We start from the raw sequence: 24,912 nt of genomic DNA, 5'->3' as shown, positions 1-24,912 counted from the left end.
CCAAACTTCCTCCCTTTTAAGGTGAGTCATGTCTCTGGTCACTGTTAAGGTGAGTCATGTCTCTGGTCACTGTTAAGGTGAGTCATGTCTGGTCACTGTTAAGGTGAGTCATGTCTCTGGTCACTGTTAAGGTGAGTCATGTCTCTGGTCACTGTTAAGGTGAGTCATGTCTGGTCACTGTTAAGGTGAGTCATGTCTCTGGTCACTGTTAAGGTGAGTCATGTCTCTGGTCACTGTTAAGGTGAGTCATGTCTGGTCACTGTTAAGGTGAGTCATGTCTCTGGTCACTGTTAAGGTGAGTCATGTCTCTGGTCACTGTTAAGGTGAGTCATGTCTGGTCACTGTTAAGGTGAGTCATGTCTATGGTCACTGTTAAGGTGAGTCATGTCTCTGGTCACTGTTAAGGTGAGTCATGTCTCTGGTCACTGATAAGGTGAGTCATGTCTCTGGTCACTGTTAAGGCGAGTCATGTCTCTGGTCACATATGTCATGCATAATGCTTCGTCTACCGCTCCTGATGTTGGACATAATGCTCCGTCGACCGCTCCTGATGCTGGACATAATGCTCCGTCGACCGCTACTGATGCTCGACATAATGCTCCGCCGACCGCTCCTGATGCTGGACATAATGCTCCGTCGACCGCTACTGATTCTGGACATAATGCTCCGCCGACCGCTCCTGATGCTGGACATAATGCTCCGTCGACCGCTCCTGATGCTGGACATAATGCTCCGTCGACCGCTACTGATGCTGGACATAATGCTCCGCCGACCCCTCCTGATGCTGGACATAATGCTCCGTCGACCGCTCCTGATGCTTGACATAATGCTCCGCCGACCCCTCCTGATGCTGGACATAATGCTCCGCGGCCCACTCCTGATGCTGGACATAATGCTCCGCCGACCACTCCTGATGCTGGACATAATGCTCCGCCGACCACTCCTGATGCTGGGCATAATGCTCCGCCGACCCCTCCTGATGCTGGACATAATGCTCCGCCGACCACTCCTGATGCTGGACATAATGCTCCGCCGACCACTCCTGATGCTGGACATAATGCTCCGTCGACCGCTACTGATGCTGGACATAATGCTCCGCCGACCCCTCCTGATGCTGGACATAATGCTCCGCGGACCTCTCTTGAATATCCTCCGAGCACCATCAATACCCCGGGAGCTTTTCCTCACATTCAACTGTCCACATTAAGGAACACCATCATATTAATTGGATAACTATAAATTTGCTCTAGACTTAGGTAACAATTGGTTTGTGAACTGGATTATTGATTTATGAAAGAAAATGTTTCAAAGGAGGAATAAACATTTATATATAAATGACTTTAGTTAGGAATAAAGAGGAGCTGTCTCACAGACCAACAGACCTTCTGAAAATCTCTTTATTTTTGTTTCTATGTTTTACTGTAATGAGTTCCCAGAAGCTTGGCTCCCCCTTGCTGATAATGATCAGCTAGGCTCAGAGAAGCCAAGTTGGAACAAATATTAAACTGGTGACAGCCCACTAGACCTGGTGACACACCAGGAACACTGGTGACAGCCCACTAGAGCTGGTAACACACCAAGAACACTGGTGACAGCCCACTAGAGCTGGTGACACACCAAGAACACTGGTGACAGCCCACTAGAGCTGGTGACACACCAAGAACACTGGTGACAGTCTACTAGAGCTGGTGACACACCAAGAACACTGGTGACAGTACAAGAGAGCTGGTGACACACCAAGAACACTGGTGACACACCAAGAACACTGGTGACACACCAGGAACACTGGTGACAGTCTACTAGAGCTGGGGACAGCCCACTAGAGCTGGGGACACCACACTAGAGCTGGTGACACACCAAGAAAACTGGTGACAGCCCACTAGAGCTGGTGACACACCAAGAACACTGGTGACAGTCCACTAGAGCTAGTGACGCACCAAGAACACTGGTGACAGTCTACTAGAGCTGGTGACACACCAAAAACACTGGTGACAGTCTACTAGAGCTGGTGACACACCAAGAACACTAGTGACAGTCTACTGGAGCTGGGGACAGCCCACTAGAGCTGGTGACACACCAAGAACACTGGTGACAGTCCACTAGAGCTAGTGACACACCAAGAACACTGGTGACAGTCTACTAGAGGTGGTGACACACCAAGAACACTGGTGACAGTCTACTGGAGCTGGGCACAGCCCACTAGAGCTGGTGACACACAAAGAACACTGGTGACAGTCTACTAGAGCTGGGGACACCACACTAGAGCTGGTGACACACCAAGAACACTGGTGACAGTCCACTAGAGCTGGTGACACACCAAGAACACTGGTGACAGCCCACTAGAGCTGGTGACACACCAAGAACACTGGTGACAGCCCACTAGAGCTGGTGACACACCAAGAACACTGGTGACAGTCTACTAGAGCTGGTGACACACAAAGAACACTGGAGACAGTCCACTAGAGCTGGTGACACACCAAGAACACTGGTGACAGTCTACTAGAGCTGGTGACACACCATTATCACTGGTGACAGTCCACTAGAACTGGTGACACACCAAGAACACTGGTGACAGTCTGCCAGAGCTGGGGACACCACGCTAGAGCTGGTGACACAGCAAGAACACTGGTGACAGCCCACTAGAGCTGGTGACACACCAAGAACACTGGTGACAGCCCACTAGAGCTGGTGACACACCAAGAACACTGGTGACAGTCCACTAGAGCTGGTGACACACCAAGAACACTGGTGACAGTCCACTAGAGATGGTGACGCACCAAGAACACTGGTGACAGTCCACTAGAGCTGGTGACACACCAAGAACACTGGTGACAGACCACTAGACCTGGTGACACTCGAAGAACACTGGTGACAACCCACTAGAGCTGGTGACACACCAAGAACACTGGTGACAGTCTACTAGAGCTGGTGACACACCAAGAACACTGGTGACAGTCTACTGGAGCTGGTGACACACCAAGAACACTGGTGACAGTCTACTGGAGCTGGGGACAGCCCACTAGAGCTGGTGACACACAAAGAACACTGGTGACAGCCCACTAGAGCTGGTGACACACCAAGAACACTGGTGACAGTCTACTAGAGCTGGGGACACCACACTAGAGCTGGTGACACAGCAAGAACACTGGTGACAGCCCACTAGAGCTGGTGACACACCAAGAACATTGGTGACAGACCACTAGAGCTGGTGACACTCCAAGAACACTGGTGACAGCCGACTAGAGCTGGTGACACACCAGGAACACTGGTGACAGTCTACTAGAGCTGGGGACAGCCCACTAGAACTGGTGACAGTCCACTAGAACTGGTGACACACCAAGAACACTGGTGACAGCCCACTAGAGCTGGTGACACACCAAGAACACTGGTGACAGTCCACTAGAGCTGGTGACACACCAAGAACACTGGTGACAGTCTACTAGAGCTGGTGACACACCAAGAACACTGGTGACAGTCCACTAGTGCTCGTGACACACCATGAACACTGGTGACAGCCCACTAGAGCTGGTGACACACCAAGAACACTGGTGACAGTCTACTAGAGCTGGTGACACACCAAGAACACTGGTGACAGTCTACTAGAGCTGGTGACACACCAAGAACACTGGTGACAGTCTACTAGAGCTGGTGACACACCAAGAACACTGGTGACAGCTGTTATGATCCCAAGTAGCCGAAAAACGAGTCTCCCCTTTGAGGATTATTCTATCAAGCCTGACCTGACTAGAGGTTGGAAATACACACATGAAGATTCATATGTAAAAAAAATTGGGTAAATTTTACACGGAGTTTAAGATTATGGGCAGTGCATAAGGAAACAGATAAATGACTGGTTAGGAGATGTGGATAATTTGCTGGAGGAGAGCGCTCGCTTCTGGAGGGCTTTGACCTTACTTGAGGCCAGACATCGCAGGAGGAAAGCCCCGCTCCGTTGAGCTCCCGTCAGAAAGGAACCCCTAGTGATATATCTCCAAGAGAAGAGAAGTGTGCAGACGTGCCAGCTGTGGAATTGAGCTGAGAACGTTGTGGTCTCAAGTCCTGGTCGACGAGGAGAGTATTAAGCCCGCCCAGAGACATTTTCGGGGGCTGTGGAATTGCCCTGACCAGGCTCCGTCAGAGGGAGGAGCGCCTTCAACGAGACAATCTGTGGTAAGCACGATTTATGCCAGTTCATAGTGATTGCTAGTAGTTGGTCGTGTGCCCAGCGACAGTAGCAATGTTTATCGATGAGTTAGAAATGTTTTGGTAAGGCAGGAAGCCTAAATAAGAGGACGGAGATGAGAGAGACAGCTGGAGGGACGAGCAGCGCGTCCTCTCCCTTCGACTGCTTGGAGCCAACTGACTGAGGTGCGGCGGAGGAGAGTGGAAGCCCGCCGGGCGAGGTGGAGCATGGACCCGCCCAACGGTTGAGTCCACTCTCACAGTATGTAGAGGACAGATAGAGGTTGGAGGCAAACATATTGTGTGATTATTTTTGTTTATGTGTTAAAGGGGAAACATTTTTATTGGAGTGTCGATGGGTTGCAGGTTTGTCTTTGGGGAAGAAGTTGCTGAGAACTTCGAAGCCAGCACAGAGGGAGTAGTTGATGAGACTCCAAGGTAGTGAGCAGAGGACCTCGAGCTGTGAGGAGAAGCAGTGAAGAGGAGTGTCACGTGCTTCTGTAGAGGTGGTGAAGCACCCTAGTTGCTCGAGGGAACTTCATGGTGTAGCAGCTCAGATCGAGAGCTGTGGAGGACCCTAGCAGAAGGGTGAAGCACCATAGTTGCTCAAAGAAACTTCATGGTAGCAGCCTGGAGGAGCTGCAGAGGATCCTGGTAATTAAGCCCGGAAGAACCTGAAGAGATCAGGGCAGCGAACTTCCAGATGTGGAAAGGAGGTTCTAAATGATTACTTGAAGGGAGGTGATAGTGTTTAGTTGTCATTAGCGTGCAAGACGCAGTGAAAGGTGAGTGATTGTTGGCATTCTTATGTCAAGGAGTGTTTTATACTGAAGTTTAGAGTTGCAGACGTAGGCTGGATTACCTACTGATATATGCGTTCTAGGACTGATGGAGTGATAGAATGATCATTGCTGTGTATCAAGGAACATTTATACTGATATATGTTATTGCATTCACATGCTTATTTTCCTTGTACACGTTTATAGATATATATATATGTATATATATATATATATATATATATATATATATATATATATATATATATATATATATATATATACATATATATATATATATATATATATATATATATATATATATATATATATATATATGTATATATATATATATATATATATGTATATATATATATATATATATATATATATATATATATATATATATATATATATATATATATATATATATATATATGTATATATATATATATATATATATATATGTATATATATATATATATATATATATATATATATATATATATATATATATATATATATATATATATATATATATATATATATATATATATATATATATATATATATATATAATAGGGGAGGGAGTACCACCTCTGGCTGGAAGAAGGGGGACCCATAGCCTCGGAGGAAACCACACATAACGCATTGGAGGGAATGTAGGTCCCCTCCAATACAGTTTCTGTGTGCTTTTCTCCTACCACCCCTTCCCTTTTTTTTTCCTTTATTGTGTATTTAAAGGTTACAAAACATACAAGACAAATGCCTAAAGGTTATGGATCTCTTGAAGCTCCTCCGCTTCTGGACAGGAACCGAGGACGCAGCAAGCATTTCCCCTCTGGATCGCCACACTGAGACGCTGAAATAAAAAACTGGAAGCCCTTGGGTCTCTGGTGACGTCAATGAGCCTGGAACCCAATTATATTTATATATATATATATATATATATATATATATATATATATATATATATATATATTATATATATATATATATATTCTCTTGTTGATAATGCAACAGTGTAGTATAAGACTTGATCTACTTGAAGAGGTAGATAGTATCAGGTGGGGAATCAGAAGATAGGATACCACTTGATAAGCTGATGATAGAGTTCTGATGGTGTTGGAGTGCAACCTGATTGTAATAGTATAGAGTATAGGATTCATTATTATTATATATGTGTATGTATTGTGTATGTGCTTTGTCCAGTAAATGTATTCCAATTTGCTGGTGTTTGCCTTTGTCCTAGTGAGGCTTCCCATGAAATAGTACAGAAGAAGAGAGAGAGAGAGAAAGAACCAAGAACCACTGCTGTGGACAGGGTAGAAGGTAATACTAATAAGTCAAAAGGGGATTGAGGAGATCATATCACCTAAGGAGAGAGTGGGGAGTCACAGCGGCTCGATTGGGTGTGTGCATGTGACAACGAGGCTAAGTATTGGAGCTGCATCCCCTAAACGTGTGACGTTGAGCCCCTCTCCAAGAGCCAGAAGCGCCCAGGGTGATCTCCTGGTAAAGTATAAACACTCTACCGAGTTTTGGGTTGGGTTGTCCGTAGAGAAGGATCAACACGACATCACCACCAACCCACCATTCAAGTATCATACACACCTGTCACCAAGAAAGATAATGAGAATCTTGCTCTACTCAAAGCTGTCACTCTTGAAACAATTGCCTCCTCCATCGAGAGTCTAAGATCTCACGAGCACTGTGTCTACACCGACGGCTCAGTCCAGTCTTCTACTGGACGGACTGCAGCGGCATGTAGGTTCTATAGAAATAATATTTGCACAAAGTCTGTCAGTGTCAGGCTAAACAACTGGCTGACCTCCACACAAGCAGAACTAGCAGCATTACATTTAGCAACCAGCACATTAAAAAATATTGGAGGAGGAATAATATTCTGCGATTCAAAGTCTGCTCTTCAAGCAATCGAAAACTTCTCTTGGAAGATCGACAGCAAGAACCTCATACTCCCAATTATAAATGACCTAATTGATGCACAGAGTAAAGGGTCTCGAATTTCCTTTGTATGGATACCTTCACACATAAATATAACCCATCATAATGAGACAGACATTGCAGCCAAATTAGCGTGTAACAAGTTTGAAGTTGAATTAGATCTAGGTATCCCTATCTCTGCTGTCAAAACTGTATTGGTCCAAACATTCAGATCTGATAGGAAAGAACTTACTGACTCCCAACGACCTGAAAGTACTAGTATAAAAAGCTATGATTTGTTCAGATCTGAAACCTACATCTATGGACAGCACAAAACGTCCACTAGACTGTGCGACACAGTGGTTGCAAGGATCAGGTTGGGTTACCGTTACCTGTGGCAGGTGGCTGCAGGTGACGGGTCTCCCAATCCTGAGCACTCCAGTTGCAAACTCTGTGAGCAGGAACTACGGCATGATCTCCCGCACTACATCACTGAATGCCCAATTATTAGACCTTTCAGACCAGTTGGCATGAGGTACCTGGAGCTTTGCAATTACTTTATTCACTCTCGTATTCTTGAAGATATCCTCACAGTATACCCAAAATTTGCCAGTGCAGGCTATTAAACACATGACTCTGTATGACTAACCATCCTGCGAGATGGGGACTTGTATTACCACTGCTACCTTATTCAATCTTGTGTTGTTGATATCCTCAAAATGCATCCGGAGTCTGCCAGTGCAGACCGCTAATCACATGCCTCTGTATGACTAACCATCCTGTGTGATGGGGATTTTATAGCATCACCTAGTTAGTTTTTTTTGACACACTGTACTCCACTTCATATAGTCTAGGGTAGCTGCACTAATGCAGATGTACCTAATATGTTAATAAAAAAAAAAAAAACCAACCCACACTATAATACAGCCCACTAGAGCTGGTGACACACCAAGAACACTGGTGACAGCCCACAAGAGCTGGTGACACACCAAGAACACTGGTGACAGCCCACTAGAGCTGGTGACACACCAAGAACACTGGTGAGAGTCCACTAGAGCTGGTGACACACTAAGAACACTGGTGACAGTCCACTAGAGCTGGTGACACACCAGCTACACTGGTGACAGCCCACTAGAGCTGGTGACACACCAAGAACACTGGTGACAGCCCACTAGAGCTGGTGACACACCAAGAACACTGGTGACAGTCCACTAGAGCTGGTGACACACCAAGAACACTGGTGACACTCCACTAGAGCTGGTGACACACCAAGAACTCTGGTGACAGCCCACTAGAGCTGGTGACACACCAAGAACACTGGTGACAGCCCACTAGAGCTGGTGACACACCAAGAACACTGGTGACAGCCCACTAGAGCTGGTGACACACCAAGAACACTGGTGACAGTCCACTAGAGCTGGTGACACACCAAGAACACTGGTGACAGTCTACTAGAGCTGGTGGCACACCAAGAACACTGGTGACAGCCCACTAGAGCTGGTGACACACCAAGAACACTGGTGACAGTCCACTAGAGCTGGTGACACACCAAGAACACTGGTGACAGTCCACTAGAGCTGGTGACACACCAAGAACACTGGTGACAGCCCACTAGAGCTGGTGACACACCAAGAACACTGGTGACAGTCTACTAGAGCTGGTGGCACACCAAGAACACTGGTGACAGCCCACTAGAGCTGGTGACACACCAAGAACACTGGTGACAGTCCACTAGAGCTGGTGACACACCAAGAACACTGGTGACACTCCACTAGAGCTGGTGACACACCAAGAACTCTGGTGACAGCCCACTAGAGCTGGTGACACACCAAGAACACTGGTGACAGCCCACTAGAGCTGGTGACACACCAAGAACACTGGTGACAGCCCACTAGAGCTGGTGACACACCAAGAACACTGGTGACAGTCCACTAGAGCTGGTGACACACCAAGAACACTGGTGACAGTCTACTAGAGCTGGTGGCACACCAAGAACACTGGTGACAGCCCACTAGAGCTGGTGACACACCAAGAACACTGGTGACAGTCCACTAGAGCTGGTGACACACCAAGAACACTGGTGACAGTCTACTAGAGCTGGTGACACACCAAGAACACTGGTGACAGTCCACTAGAGCTGGGGACACTCCAAGAACACTGGTGACAGTCCACTCGAGCTGGTGACACTCCAAGAACACTTGTGACAGTCCACTAGAGCTGGTGACACACCACGAACACTGGTGACAGTCCACTAGAGCTGGTGACACACCAAGAACACTGGTGACAGTCCACTAGAGCTGGTGACACACCAAGAACACTGGTGACAGACCACTAGAGCTGGTGACACACCAAAAACACTGGTGACAGCCCACTAGAGCTGGTGACACTCCAAGAACACTGGTGACAGTCCACTAGAGCTGGTGACACACCAAGAACACTGGTGACAGACCACTAGAGCTGGTGACACACCAAGAACACTGGTGACAGCCCACTAGAGCTGGTGACTTTCCAAGAACACTGGTGACAACCCACTAGAGCAGGTGACACACCATGAACACTGGTGACAACCAATGTCCTTATTGTATCACCAGCTATAATGACATCCGTCAATTTGCAAACCCATCAAGTAAACAATCCAACCACTCACCAACGCATTCATCCACCATCATCTTCATTCACCAGATCATTCATATCCTTTCACAACAACCTATTTATCCACAAACCCATCCATTCATCAACCCCATCCATTTATCAACCAATTCATTCATCAATCCACCCACTTATCAACCAATCCATCCATCAACCCTCCATTCACAACTAGATTTATTCACCAATTTATCCATTCAACATTCTATTCAATCAGCAACCCATTCAACTACTCACCACCTCATCCATTTACCGACCCATTCATTCATCAACCCATTTATCAACAAACTTATCCATACATCACCTCTTCCATTCAACACCTCATACATCACCCCTTCCATTCAACACCTCATCCATCACCCCTTCCATTCAACACCTCATCCATCACCCCTTCCATTCAACACCTCATCCATCACCCCTTCCATTCAACACCTCATCTATCACCCCTTCCATTCAACACCTCATCTATCACCCCTTCCATTTAACACCTCATCCATCACCCCTTCCATTCAACACTTCATCCATCACTCCCTTCCATTCAACACCTCATCCATCACCCCTTCCATTCAACACCTCATCCATCACCCCTTACATTCAACACTTCATCCATCACCCCTTCCATTCAACACCTCATCCATCACCCCTTCCATTCAACACCTCATCCATCACCCCTTCTATTCAACATCTCATCCATTCACCAACTCATCCATTCATCATCCCATCCATGTACCAGCCCCATACATATTCAATCTCTTACATATACCAACTTATTCATCCATCCACCAATCCGTCAATTACCAAACCCAACTATTCACCAACCGCACTATCCATCAATCCATCTATCCACTAACCCATGTATTCATGAAACTATCCATTCACCAACCTATTCATTCATCATCCAATCGATGGTCCAATCATATTATCCAATCATCAAACCCAATCATATTCATTGGTCTACCCAGGATGGACCACATGACGGACGGACACTAGTGGACCCTAGGTCACTTGTCTACAGAAGAAAGAAGAAAGAAGAGAGAAGAGTGAAGAGGAAGAGATGGTGAATCCATGTTAAGAAATGATGCCTAGTGTCCCTTGCTGGTGACAGCAGCACTACGAGCCAGTAAACAGGTTCTCAACTCGTCCTCTTAAAAATAACGATGCTTTTCGCTCCCCATCATGGTGGGGATGGGATTTGGGGGGACGATGGGGGGGGGGAGTGAAATGTTACCTCCCCCTGTCCCTCGGGAACTAAACCTGGTTCCCGCCAGACAATAGCACTGACATGCTACGCTGGCCTCAGTTGAGAGGGAATATGGCAGACAGTGTGGTAATGTGAGCAGACCTGGGAAAAGAAACATAACTCATGTCTGGTGGAGACCTGGATCTGCCCTGGAGGTTTTAAGAAGAATAACTCCCCCCAGGGTAGGTAAAGGTACGTCACTCTTGACCAAGCACATACATTATATTTCTTTGCCTCTACCTATTGACTCAGATGACAGTTTAGTGCAGTTATTGTGCGCTCACGTGCGCGCGAGATCTGGTGACCATAGGGTGACAAGGCCTAACTTGGCTACTATTTAAGGATGACAAAAGGTCATCCTCCTCCTCTGATTGAGCATCAGGAATAACCATTCCCTCAACTCTCTCGGGTGCTGGGATTACTGAAGGTAATTCCAGTTCTTCTCTTGCCACATAAAGTTTCAATTTATTGATGGATGCTTCTTTCAGTCTGGTATTCAAATATACCCTTGATTAGGAAATTTACTGGGCCTGTAGCGAGGTAATCTTATACTCGCTCCATTATCTCATTATCTTTATCTTAATAGCATAACTAATGAGCACTAATTACAGAAGCTACAATCCTTTCCCCAAGTACAGGTAATACTCTTCTCAGCTTGTTGGAGGGAGCTGAGGTGTAGTCACCATATCAGCGAGCGATATGAGCAATAGCGGAGAGTATAATTTCCACAGTCAACAATGTAGCACTCGGCATGTACAGTTCTAATCGACCCAAGACGATACAGCTTCGACACAGAGCAGACAGCAGACAACGACCGCATCGAGCTACAACGCTCTCGTTCCCCGAGTTCAGACACTCGCAATTCCCAATCGAGCCGCCATGTTCTAGCTCCCTAAGTTCAGACACTCGCATTTCCCAATCGAGCCGCCATGCTCTCGTTCCCCGAGTTCAGACACTCGCAATTCCCAATCGAGCTGCCATGTTCTCGCTCCCTGAGTTCAGACACTTACAATTCCCAATCGAGCAGCCACGCTCTCCCACATAAAGCTCCGCGACTCCGGCCTCACTCAGCTCTCTGCTCTGCTCCAAGCTCCGTCTGAACATTTACGACAATGCCACCAACCGACTACTGTAATCAAGACTACTAAATATATATGAAAACTCACTAAACAATGTGTATCTAATCTACCCATCAACGTAACATAAACGTACGTTACAGCCCTAGTTTCTTAATGACTCTATAAGGGCCTCGCTACCTAACTGCTAACTTCCTACTCTCATTGGCGGACGCTGCCTCATTCAATCGCATCACGAGGCTCCCCTCCTTCACTCTTAATGGTTATACCTGCCTATCACAATAATGGGCATTCCCTGTCCTTGCTTTCTTTCATGCTTCAGCTGCTATCCTCCATGCATTCTTCATCTTGGTGAGCATTTCTGAAGGGTAATCCTCTCCATAACTAATAATATGACTGTTAAGGAGACCAGACGCAAAATTACACGAATGTCCAGTGAACAGCAAGAGAGGTTGAGTATTTATTGACTGGTGCACTGCGGTGTTTGTTGCAAATTGAACAAAAGGCAACTGTTCATCCCAAGTGGCCGGATCATTCTCTTCTAAAATGGCAAGCATATCCTTCACCGTTCTATTGGTTCGTTCCACCATGCCGTTCGTTTGGGGATGGTATACTGCTGTTAACGCTGTTGTTGTTTCTAAGAGTTTACATACCTCCTGAAATAACGTACCAATAAAATCCTGTCCCCTGACAGATACTAGAACTTTAGGTGGTCCGAACACCGTATCAAACCTATCTAGAAATTCATCTGCCACTGTTTGGGGGTCTTTCCTAGGAGGGGCTACCAGAGTGGTATACCTGTACCACTCTGGTAGCCCACTAAAACTAGCGCATATCTGTTGCCTGAGTTGTTGCTGTGTAAATCAATTAAAGCAGCCCCCACCCAATCCAAGGGTTCGGCTGTCTCTGAGAACTCCTGGAGTGGGGCTTGTACTTTAGGAGTACCTTTGCGTCTTTGACAGTTCCCGCATGACCTCACATACCTAATTATATGTGATAATTACCCTGGGAAATATAACAATGGCTTAGCCTTTGTGTATGTTTTGTATACTCCCGGGTGACCTGCAATCTTTGACGCATGCGCAAGTTTTAATACTGAAGGCTTAATGCGTTGGGGATAACTAGCTGAAAAAACGCCCTGTCTTTCTGAGCATTTGCATGGTACAACACGATGGTTCCTATATAAAAGGGGTAACGCCAAGGAAAATAAGACTCGCATCCCTACAAAAAAAGACCACTTCTTTGAGTGTAAATTCATTTAAAGAGGAACTTTATTTTCTCGAAAGGTATTTCCCACCTTCCAGATGTTCAATGATTTCCTTCCATCGCTGTTCCTTGATCTGAAGTCCTCTTATTTTATCGCACTGATGATGTTTGGTGCAATTGGAGTTGTTTGGATCACAAGTATGGCGTCTATGCTTAGGAGGACTAGTGCATCTGCACGCTCCTGGCGTCATGTGCTATGGTTCAGGTGAGTCTGCCGCACGACCACGGCCTCCCCCCCCCCCCTCCTCCCGTCGAGAAGAGTCATGCCACTCACCAATACATTCATTAACATTATGCCATTGGTCATGCCATTCACAAGTACATTCATTAACTCTCCCATCCATTAACAATCTCATCCAGTCACCATGCAATCCATTTACCATGCAATCCATTCACCATCCCACCCATTCACAATCCCATCCATTAACCATCTCATCCATCCACCATGCCGTCCGTTCACTACCCCATCCATTCATCATCTCCTCCATTCACCATCCGATTCATTTACAATTCTATGCATTCACTATCCCATAAATTCAGCATTCCATCCATTCACCATTCCATCAATCCATCACATCATATATCCACCATCTCGTCCATTCACAATTCCCACCATTCACCATCCCATCCATTTAAAATTCTGTCTATTCACCATTCTATCGATTCTCTATTCCATGCATTAACAATTCTTTCCATTCACCATCCATTCACCATCCCATCCATTCTCCATTCCATGCATTAACAATTCTGTCCATTCACCATCCCATCCATTCACAATCCCCTCCATTCACATTCCAATCCATGCACTATCTCATTACCATAACTGCACTAGTTATTCACTATCCCATCTATTCAAAATCCCTTTCATTCATCATCATATCCTTTCACCATCCCATCCATTGACTATCCTATCCATTGACTATCCCATCCATTGACTATCCCGTCCATTGACTATCCCGTCAATTGACTATCCCATCCATTGACTATCCCATCCTTAGACCATCCTATCTCTTCAGCAATTGGCATCCGTGTTAGTAAACACCCACATGGTGAACCTCTGTGGACTTAAAGCGGGTATTTAGCGAGTGTCAAATGCTGGTGACTCTGGATTTTTACTTCGTCTGGGTGGAGTTCCTCATTTTGTACAAAAAGGTTAGAGGGTTATGTGAACACAAGAACAGGTCTCGCCCCTCCTCCCACGTACAGATTGAAGTGCTTCAGGGCCATTACTAGCGCCAATGCCTCTTTCTCAACGGTACTATAGGCCTGCTGGTATTTCACAAACTTCTTAGAGTAGAAAGCTACTGGCCTATGTATCTCACTCCTCTCTTGAGCCAACATGGCCCCTATCCCAACGTCGCTGGCGTCCACGTACAGGATGAATCTGGCTGAGAAATCTGGGGATATTAATACCGGGGCCTCCGTCAACAGTTTCTTGGTCTTCTCAAAAGACTCTTGGCAGGCCTCTCCCCATCTCCATCGCACATTCTTGGATAGTAGCTCGGTCAGGGGATGCGCTACCGTGGAAAAATTCCTGCAGAACCCACAGTAGTATCCTATCATCCCGAGATACCTTAACAACTCTTTACGCGTTCTGGGCACGGAGTATTCCTTAATGGCTGACACTTTGTGATCTACAGGGGTTACTTCTCCTTGGCCGATGATAAAGCCAAGGTACTCTAAGTGGGCCTTCCCAAGCTCGCTCTTGGCTAAGTTTACAGTTAAATTAGCCTCCTCTAGCCTCCTGAACAATTCTTTGAGTCTTTCCAGGTGTGTCTTACAATCGTCGGCGTACACGACGATGTCATCGATGTACACTGTGCAGCCTTCGGCCCCCCTTAGCAACTCATTCATCATGCGATGGAAACAGCTACCGCTGTTTTTCATTCCGAAGGGTAACACCTTGTATTGGTACAGCCCGTCCGGTGTTGCGAAAGCTGATATTTTCCTGGCCGCGGGAGTCAATGAGATCTGGTAGTGCCCCTTGAGCAGATCGACCTTGGATACGTACCTCGCACTGCCCACCTGGTCGATGCAATCGCTCACCCTTGGCATGGGGTGAGAATCTGCCACAGTGATGGAGTTCACCTTTCTGTAGTCTGTACAAAAGCGGAAGGTACCATCGCTTTTCTTCACTAACAAGCATGGGGAACTCCACTCACTGTTGCTAGGCTCTGCAAGGTCGTTCTCAAGGAGATACTCCACCTCCTTCCTCATCAGCTCTCGCTTCTCCGGGCTTACTCTATACGCGCTTTGCTTGACAGGCCTAGCGTCCCTTACCTCCACCTCGTGCGTTACACTCTTGTGTCGTCGGGGCACGTCGGTAAAGAGAGAGAGGCATTCTCCCTTAGTAGGTTCGTCAGGTCCGCGCTCTGTTGCCCTTCCAGGTGTTGTAGCTTGTCCTCGATCTTCGCCAAACTCTCCGTATTGGTGAGACGGGTGCCGTCCGCCCTGGACCACTTTCTTTCCTCCTCTGGAAGTTCCTGGTCCACTTGCATGCACAAAATCATCTTCTGCTGGGGGTCTTGAGACATCGTTCCGTCCTGCTCGGCGGATCCTCCTTCCTCAGGGAAGAAAGGCTTCAGGCGGTCTACATGACACACCTGTTTTTTGCGGGGTCTATCCGGCTTACCGATTTCATACGTTACAGGACCCAACTGCCGTAGCACCTGGTATGATCCCTCGAACCACGACTCGGTCACTCTACTCTTACCCGGCAGCAATACCATCACCTGGGACCCATCCTGGAACTCCCTCGGCGTAGCTCTCTTGTCGTACCATTCCGACATCTTACGCTGCACCTCCATCAGATGTTTCCCAGCTAGTTCCTTTGCTAGAGTGAGACGCTCCTTGAACTTTTGAACGTATTCATTGACCGTTCCCACGGTCACTCCTGGTGTCCATTGTTCTTTCAGCATGGACAGAGGACTTCGCACCTCGTGTCCATACACTAGCTGGAAAGGTGAGAAACCTAACGATTCTACCACCACGTTACGTATGGCAAACAACGCGGGGTATACTGCCTCATCCCACTCAGCCCCCTGTTCTGCGCAGAACACTCTCAGAACGGTCTTCAATGTGGAGTGAAACCTTTCGATCGCCCCTTGCGACTGCGGTCGGTAGGGCGACGACCGAATCTGAGTCACTCCCCAACCTGTCACTGTCTGTCTGAACCACTTAGACTGGAATATACTTCCATAGTCCGTCTGAATTTCTCTGGGCATCCCCACCCAAGAGAAAAATCGCTGTAGCTGCCCGGCTACTCCTCTCGACGTCAAACGTCGCATCGGGATGGCTTCTGGAAATCTGGTGGACGCACACATGATGGTCATCAGGTAGGTATTCCCTCGTTTCGTCCGTGGCAACGGTCCCACCCCGTCGACCAACAGACGCTCGAATGCAGGCCCAAACGCAGGAACAGGGACCAACGGGGCCTTCAGTATCGCGGGTTGGCTCTTCCCTGCCCTCTGGCAAGGTAAGCACGTCTTACAATATCGCCTCACATCGGCGTCCATACTTGGCCAGTAGAAATGATCCCTGATCTTTCGCAGCATCTTGGTCACCCCCAGGTGACCTGCAGAGTCCACAGAGTGCGACAGATTCAACACTGCCGCTTTGCACTGGGCCGGCAACACAACCTGGTGTCTTGAACCTAGAGACTCTTCTCCGGCCTTCATCCTCACAGGCCTCCACTGTCTCATCAGCATGCCGTTCCGTATGTAAAAATGAGTGGCCCTCTCAGGACCAACACGTCCTCCTTTGGCCTCATGAATTAATTCGGGGAACTCTATCTGCTGCAACTCTCCAAGACGAGTGCGGTCTACCCCTAGAGAACTGGTGAGGGTCACCTGTAACTCACCATCCGGGCTGCCTTCGCCCTCCGCTCGTTCTCCTGGTCCCATGAACAGGCGGTCGATTCCCAGGCTGTCGGACGTCTCCTCGTCAGCCCTATCAGATCCACACCCTCCGTGTCCGTCGCACTGCCTCGGCATCACAGCACAAACCGGGAACGCCACCGTGGTGATTCCTTTCTCGTCCCCACAGGCGTCTAACACTCTGCCTGTCTCCTTATAGTGCTCTATGCACTCCTCGCCCTTCACGAGGTTCGGGAGGACACATCCTCCACATGCGTCATTTCCCAAGATTTGTGCCTCCATCTTGGGCATTGATGCACAGACCCCCACCACTAGGGTCTGGCAGCCATAATCAGAATTCAGAGTCACCTGGTGTAGGGGCATCCTCACTGGGCCTCCCACAGTGGTCACACTTGCCACCCCCACACTGGTACTCTCGTAACCCTCGGGGAACAGGGTTTTGCTCACCAAGGTAAAATCTGCCCCAGTGTCTCTCAATATCTTCACCGGGATGGGGTCTGCGTCCCCCATCCTTACGGTTCCCTCACACACGAATGGGTGAACTCTTTTCTCCCCACTCAGTACGGGTTCATCCCGCACCCTCTCGGCCATCTGGTCCTCGACCCTCACGAAGGCAACGTTCCCCCGCTGCTTAGGGCGTCTGCAGTCCCGCGAGAAGTGTCCGAATCCCCGACAATTGAAGCAGCGAAGCTTCCCCTGTCGGAGACCATCCACCACCGCTCGCCCTGGCACCGCCTCCAGAGGCTGTCGCTCCGTGTGTCTTCCTCGCACCATCCGTCGACTCCTTCGTCGCAGCAACAACTCCTGAGCTCTCAGCTTGGGACTTCTTTACCGGCTCCACAGCACTCTTCGATCCTCTGTTGTCCCCACACGAGAGGTGGGACTTGGGAGAACTCGCTCCTGTCCTCCTGTCGCTCCTTTCTACCATATCCGGAGTATACGGGCGGTCGGTGCTGTCCCTCTCGGCGTGGGCACAAGGCTTCTTCCAGCATGTTAGCTCTGTCGGCTGCGGCCCTCAGGGCCTTTATGTCCGCCTCCTTTACTCTAACCCTGATCTCAGGAGAGAGCACGGACATAAACTTCTCCATGACCATAAGCGTCTTGACATCCTCAGCCAACTTCGCTCCTTCAGACTCCAGCCACTTAAGGAACTTCCTCTCCATATCCCTCGCCGTCTCCGCATAAGATTTTCCTGGCGAACGGGTACATTCCCTGAATCTCTTCCTGTAACATTCCGGCGTTAGCTTGAAAGAATGGAGCACAGCTCTCTTTACAGCATCGTAGTTGGTGCACTCCCTGAGGTCGAGCATGTTGTAGGCTTCACGAGCTTCCCCGGTGAGCCTACTCTGAACCTGCTCCGCCCACTCCGCCCTCGGCCACTTCTTCAAGGTAGCGACCCTCTCGAAGTGGTCGAAGAAACCTTCAGCTTCGTTTGGTACAAAGACCGGCAAATCTCGCTCCCTCACTCGGCGGTCTTCCTGCTGTGGCGGAACAGGTGGAGCTAGCCCTAGCTCAGCTCGCTTCAGCTCCACATCCTTGTTAGCTTCTATCTCCTGCTGTTTAAGCCTAGCTTCTAGCTCGCGCTCCTCTCGCCTTAGCTGTGCTTCTCGCTCTTGTTCTTCCCTGCGCAGCTGTGCCTCTGCTTCTCGCTCTTCTTTGCGCTGCTGTGCCTCTCGCTCTTCTCGTTTCAGCTGAGCTTCTTGCTCACGCTCCTCCTTGCGCAGCTGTGCCTCTCGCTCTTCTCTGCGCAGCTGTGCCTCTGCTTCTCGCTCTTCCCTTCTCAGCTGTGCCTCTCGTTCCTGTTCTTCCCGCTTCAGTTGTGCTTCCAGCTGCAGCTTCATTATCTCCAGCTTAACGCTGCGCCTGCTGCCGCTGGATCCTCTGCTGCTCCCACCAATGCTCAGATGTTCTCCCATACTGGCAGGTGATTGTGGCCGTTCCACCCCCAAAGCTTCATCTCGTGCCCTGAGCTGTGCCATGATCTCCAGTCTTCTCTCTCCCACTTTGGAAGATCTCAGCTTTATCCCAAAGTGGTCTGCTATCGATTGTAACTGTGCCTTGGTGCACTCCTCCAACACCTGCTCATCTCTAGTATCAATGAACCTTGTTACCTTATCATCCTCCATCTTGTGCTATGAGTGATAACCTGTACCTGATACCTAATACCACTGCAAAGTACCACAACTGCAACCTTTATCTTGATCGTTATCCTGGCAAGGTCGCCAATGTCGGAGTTCACCACAAGAGGGGCGAGTAACAGTATACCCAAGGTCACTCACCGTAGCCCTGTGGGTCTTTACTCTATCCTCGCGGCGCCACTGTATGCCAGGAGAGTATCCCAGTCAATCCCAACCGGCCTCTGATCGAGAATGAATGAGAACACAGCTTGTTCTCTTAACTGCTGTGTGCCCGCCCCGACACAAGGCTCTACTACTAACCGTAAGGTCGCCAACTGGTGTTTCCTGTGTCCAGTAACACGTCAGTGGTTTTGTTGAATTGTGATAACAGTGGCAAGAACACACTCAATAGGTCTGATATCAGGCAGGTATTTATTTCTATCACTCTATTTCCTTTCATGTATTATATAGCCACAAGAAACATGGAGGGGATGATATAAACGCCAAGGTATTTTGTGTTTTACTTAAAACTCAAGACATCACATCTGTATATCAACAAGTAAACAGCTATTTCATGCATAAGTCGCTCGTTCCCACATATAATCATGAACTCGCCAAGCTGGAAATGCTCCCCCTCACGTCAATGTCAAAATCAGCTGGGCGACTCTCACCGCGCGAATGTTCATTTATCTGTTTGTCTGGCGCGAGGCACCTGTTTCTTTAAATTCTCAAGGATCACAAAATGTTCAAACAACACAATATCTGTGACAATAGCAATAGGACGTCAATACTTCACTGCACTGATTTTGAGCTCAATCAAACATTTCTATATTAATGAACACAATAATTCACTATCATGGTATAACACACTGCACCTCATTTAATGATAACACATGCAAGTATATATTACTGGAGTTCTCAGTAATTCCTTTTGTGGGCGAATATTCAATTGATCACTGCACACATGAATGGTTATTCAATACACAAGCATAGACATATATTTATCTATATATATATATATATATATATATATATATATATATATATATATATATATATATATATATATATATATATATACATATATAGATAAATCATAGACATCAATAATAGTAATAAAATGGTTACTGGGCACATAGCCTAACACCAAATACTGGCACATTTATATATATATATTCTCTCACTAAATGATCATATTAAAGTCTCATGAAAGACATTATCAACACAGTAAATTCATCAATTACTCCGGGTGCCTGCACACACCAATAATAATAATAGATACCGTGAGTGCTCTATGTAGCCCTACTCTGCACACTCGTTCCTTACTGTGACATAGGTGAGCCTTGCTCACGACATACAAAATACTCTGGCTAAATAATATAGCTGACTAAAGGGGAATTGGGAGGGAAACTAGAATCACCTACTTCCACCTATCCTCCGGTGAGAGTTGAGTTGTAGGTCCTGGTCCAGGCTCCCGCCTCGTGTAGGAAACGCCCCCACACACACCCTGTCGTGTCCTCCAGGAACCCAATCAACGTCCCAACATAAACGCGTCGTCTCCGTGTTCTGTCCTCCGCGGGTCCGTGCCCCTCCTCCACGTCTTGTAGGGTTGGAGTCGGTCTCCCGGCCGTCAACTTCTCCTCCCAACTACGGCTGCCAACCTACGTCTCGGCTGCAGTCGTAGGGATTCCCAATTAGTATCTTCTTTCACTGCTTCCCAGTGGATTGGCCCAGCCGCTACATCGTCACTGTGAAGCTATCAGACGTCCCAGACGATACTACCTTGACTTCACCTGCACAGCACCCGACCCTGGAGCACTTGACGCTCAATATTCCGTCAATTCCCTCTTCGGTCCACACATGGAATGAAAGAAGACCTCCCGGTGTACTTGCAGACTACGGGTGACGCGTAAGATCCACGGGAGTGGCGTATTACTGTCAGATTGACAGAATCAACCTTCACACATCCGTCCACCTTGTCGTGTCGTGACAGACTGATGGCGCCGCCGTGGCGCTATGACCGGACCCCCCTGCCTTCGTGACGTCATACTTACGAAGGGAGGTTTTCATTGGCTCCCTGTGCCACATCGCTGTCGGTGACCAATCTGGTGCCACTGACGTCACACAGTTTTGACGGCAAAACGGAGGAGCCCGTTCCGTATTGGCTTCCTAAAGGGCCTATACCACAGGCCAAAATACTTTTCTTTCACGAATTTCTCGCCACCTCGAGAACACTACACTCTCCCACATATATCAAACTGATGCCTGCGACGTAGAGAACGCTCGGGTACAGTGAACATGACTCTTACAGCAGGCGTGGGAGAAATATAAGGGGGGGGGGGGGGAACACCGTAACAATACTCATTCCTTTGAATGTTTGCTGACGATGCAAAAATTATGAGAAGAATCAAAATAGATGAAGATAGACAGAGACTACAGGACGACCTGTAGGAACTGCTAACCCATTCCTCCAGGAAACTGGAGGAATGGTTTAGGAAATGGCTGCTAAAGTTCAACTCAGGAAAGTGTAAAGTAATGAAATTAGGCGAAGGGAGCAGAAGGCTGAACACAAGGTACCATCTGGGAGGTGAAATCCTACAAGAGTCAAATAGAGAGAAAGATCTGGGGGACGATATCACACCGAACCTGTCTCCAGAGGGCCACATCAAAAGGATATCATCAGCTGCATATGCAAGACTGGCCAACATAAGAACTGCCTTTAGAAACTTGTGTAAGGAATCGTTCAGGACCCTGTATACCACTTATGTAAGACCAATCCTGGAGTATGCAGCTCCAGCCTGGAGTCCATACCTAGTTAAACACAAGACGAAGTTAGAGAAGATTCAGCGGTATGCCACCAGACTCGTCCTAGAACTGAGTGGAATGAGTTACGAGGAAAGGCTAAAGGAGCTGAACCTCACAACCCTGGAAAACAGAAGAGTAAGGGGAGACATGATAACCACCTACAAAATTTTCAGGGGAATTGACAGGGTGGACAAAGACAAACTCTTTAGCGTGGGTGTAACACGAACAAGGGGACACAGTGGAAACTTAGTACCCAAATGAGCCACAGACACGTTAGAAAGAATTTTTTCAGTGTCAGAGTAGTTAAAAAATGAAACGCATTAAGTAGTGTTGTGGTGGAGGCTGACTCCATACACAGTTTCAAATGTAGATATGATATAGCCCAATAGGCTCAGGAATCTGTACACCAGTTGATTGACAGTTGAGAGGCGGGACCAAAGAGCCAGAGCTTAACCCCCCACAAACACAACTAGGTGAGTACCGATTGCTTTGAAATTTTGACACAAAGTTGCATTCGAATAGGCGCGTCTTTTTATAGGCCTACTATGTAGATGTCACACTTGTGATAGGTAAAAACATGTGTTGTTGAAAAACAGCGCCATCTGTTGCACATAATATCAACATATACACATACTAAATATGTCATGAATTCCATTTCAATGTTTCCGATTGTATTGATAAATTTGATTTTCATAGGTTTCGATTTATTTTAGTTTTTATTTAGTTCTTTTGTGTCACATTGTGTTGGAATTAGCTGTGTTGTTTACCATACCGTTTATTTCGTAAGTATAATTATAGATACCACACCTGTGACAGGTAAATCAATGCTTTTTCTTGAAAAACAGCGCCATCTGTTGCATGTAAGAGCAACACACATGCTATACTAAATAAGTTACAATTACATTTCAATGTTTCTGATTGCAGTGATAAAATGAATTTTCCTAAATTTTGATATATTTTCATTTTGATTTAATTATTTTGAGTTAATTGCATTGGAATTGAGCTGTGTTGTTTACTATGCTGTTCATTTAGTGAGTATAGATTGTTTTTCATAATTTCATTTAATTTTTTAACTGTTTTTCTTATATTTCAGTGATGGGAACATCAGATCACTTGATGTTCAAAATTTTCTGTTGGGACTATCAGACCATTTGGGAAGGCATCGGACGAGGGAGTGGGGAATGGTGGGGATGACGAGGGGACGGAAGTGAGAGATGATGAGGAGGACGAGGGGACAAGGGAGGAGGTAATGGTAGGGAAGGACGAGGGGACAGGTGAGTTTTGGATGGTGAGGACGAGGGGACAGGTGAGTTTTGGATGGTGAGGACGAGGGGATGGGGGGAATGGAGAATGATGGAGAGGACAAAGAGACAGGGGTGTGGAGCATGGTGGGGAGGAAGAGGGAACAGGAAAGGTTGCTGTGGCTCAGTAACGCACATGCATTGGTGAGCCACAGCAGTGCGTGGCCGGGTACTGCTAGTAAATAGATATATAAAAAGGGAATATTACTATACTTATGTACAAGTGTCCCTTTCGAACAGGACACAGGACACTCAAAACGCACACACAATGCAGAATCCGTCAATCCCAGTGTTTCCACACCACTCAGTACCTTAAAGCCGCCTCCTCACTAGACGTCATTCACGTTGACCACACTCGCCAGCCAGGGCAAGAAACTGGAGCCATTTGTCACTATCACACCAACCCCCATTAGATGGTGTTGTCTAAGTAGCGTCCAATTCCAGGAGGAGTCCGAGTGCAGACTCCTAGATGGGGCAGGAACTAACAGGGCACATTCGGACGGTAGTGATGACTCCGTAACATCCCAGAACTAAGAAACATGAGTTACGAGGAAAGGCTGCGTGAGATGCACCTCACGACACTGGAAGACAGAAGAGTAAGGGGGAGACATGAACTCTACCTACCAAATTCTCAGAGGAATTGACAGAGTAGATAAGGATAAACTTGTTAACACGGGTGGTACGCGAACAAGGGGACATAGGTGGAGACTGAGTACCCAAATGAGCTTCAGGGACTTGAGAAAGAACTTTTTTAGTGTCAGAGTAGTTAACAAGAGGAATGCACTAGGCAGTGATGTGGTGGAGGCTGACGCCATACACAGTTTCAAATGTAGATATGATAGAGCCCAGTAGGCTTAGGAATCTGTACATCAGTTAATTGACGGCTGAGAGGCGGGACCAAAGAGCCAGAGCTCAACCCCCGCAAACACAACTAGGTGAGTACACACACACACACATAAAAGACTATAAAAACTGTTATCTGTGTATAGCTAAAAGGGCTAATATTTGGTTTAGAAAATCAACATTTTAAGAACCTTTGATTTTTTTATATCATAAATTACAGTGAGACCTTTCTACAACCTACTACCTTTCTACAATCAGACAATAGAGGCCGATATATAACAGTGTTTGGCGCCCTCCGACACAAGTGGTTGAGACCTGCTGGGCACTGGGAAGTACCGTGCTTCTTGAGCCTCTAGCTTCCAGTCTTAATGGGGAACTAGTGAGTATAGTGTGACCTGTTCCCTTCTCCATGGATGACAGAGAATTGAAAACTGTTTGTTATAGTTCAGCTTGGACTTAAATATGAGTTATATACATGTATTTGTTTACTGGACGGTATAGTGCAGTTTGAACGGAGTTTACACTGGTGACAGAAACTTTGTTGCTTATATATTTGATTTAGTTCTGGGTGGTATAGTGCAGCTGGAAGTCATATATACGGGTCACAGAAAAGACTTGCAAACTAAGCGATTCATTGCTGCTAAGACTTGTCACAACGGGTGACAGAGACGTGTACTTCTGCTCGGATGACAGATGAAACTTACCTGTCTAATTGTACAGTTTGTACCATTCTCCACGGGTGACATACTAGACTTAATTCCACACTGGGTAGTGTAGTGCATCTTGGACACATCACAAATGGTAACATAGACTTGGATATGGCGTCGGGGCTTACATA

This window comes from Procambarus clarkii, chromosome 61 (assembly GCF_040958095.1).
Source record: "Procambarus clarkii isolate CNS0578487 chromosome 61, FALCON_Pclarkii_2.0, whole genome shotgun sequence".
Taxonomy (NCBI): domain Eukaryota; kingdom Metazoa; phylum Arthropoda; class Malacostraca; order Decapoda; family Cambaridae; genus Procambarus; species Procambarus clarkii.
The sequence above is the reverse complement of the archived record's forward strand: the minus strand, read 5'-3'. Positions refer to the sequence as shown.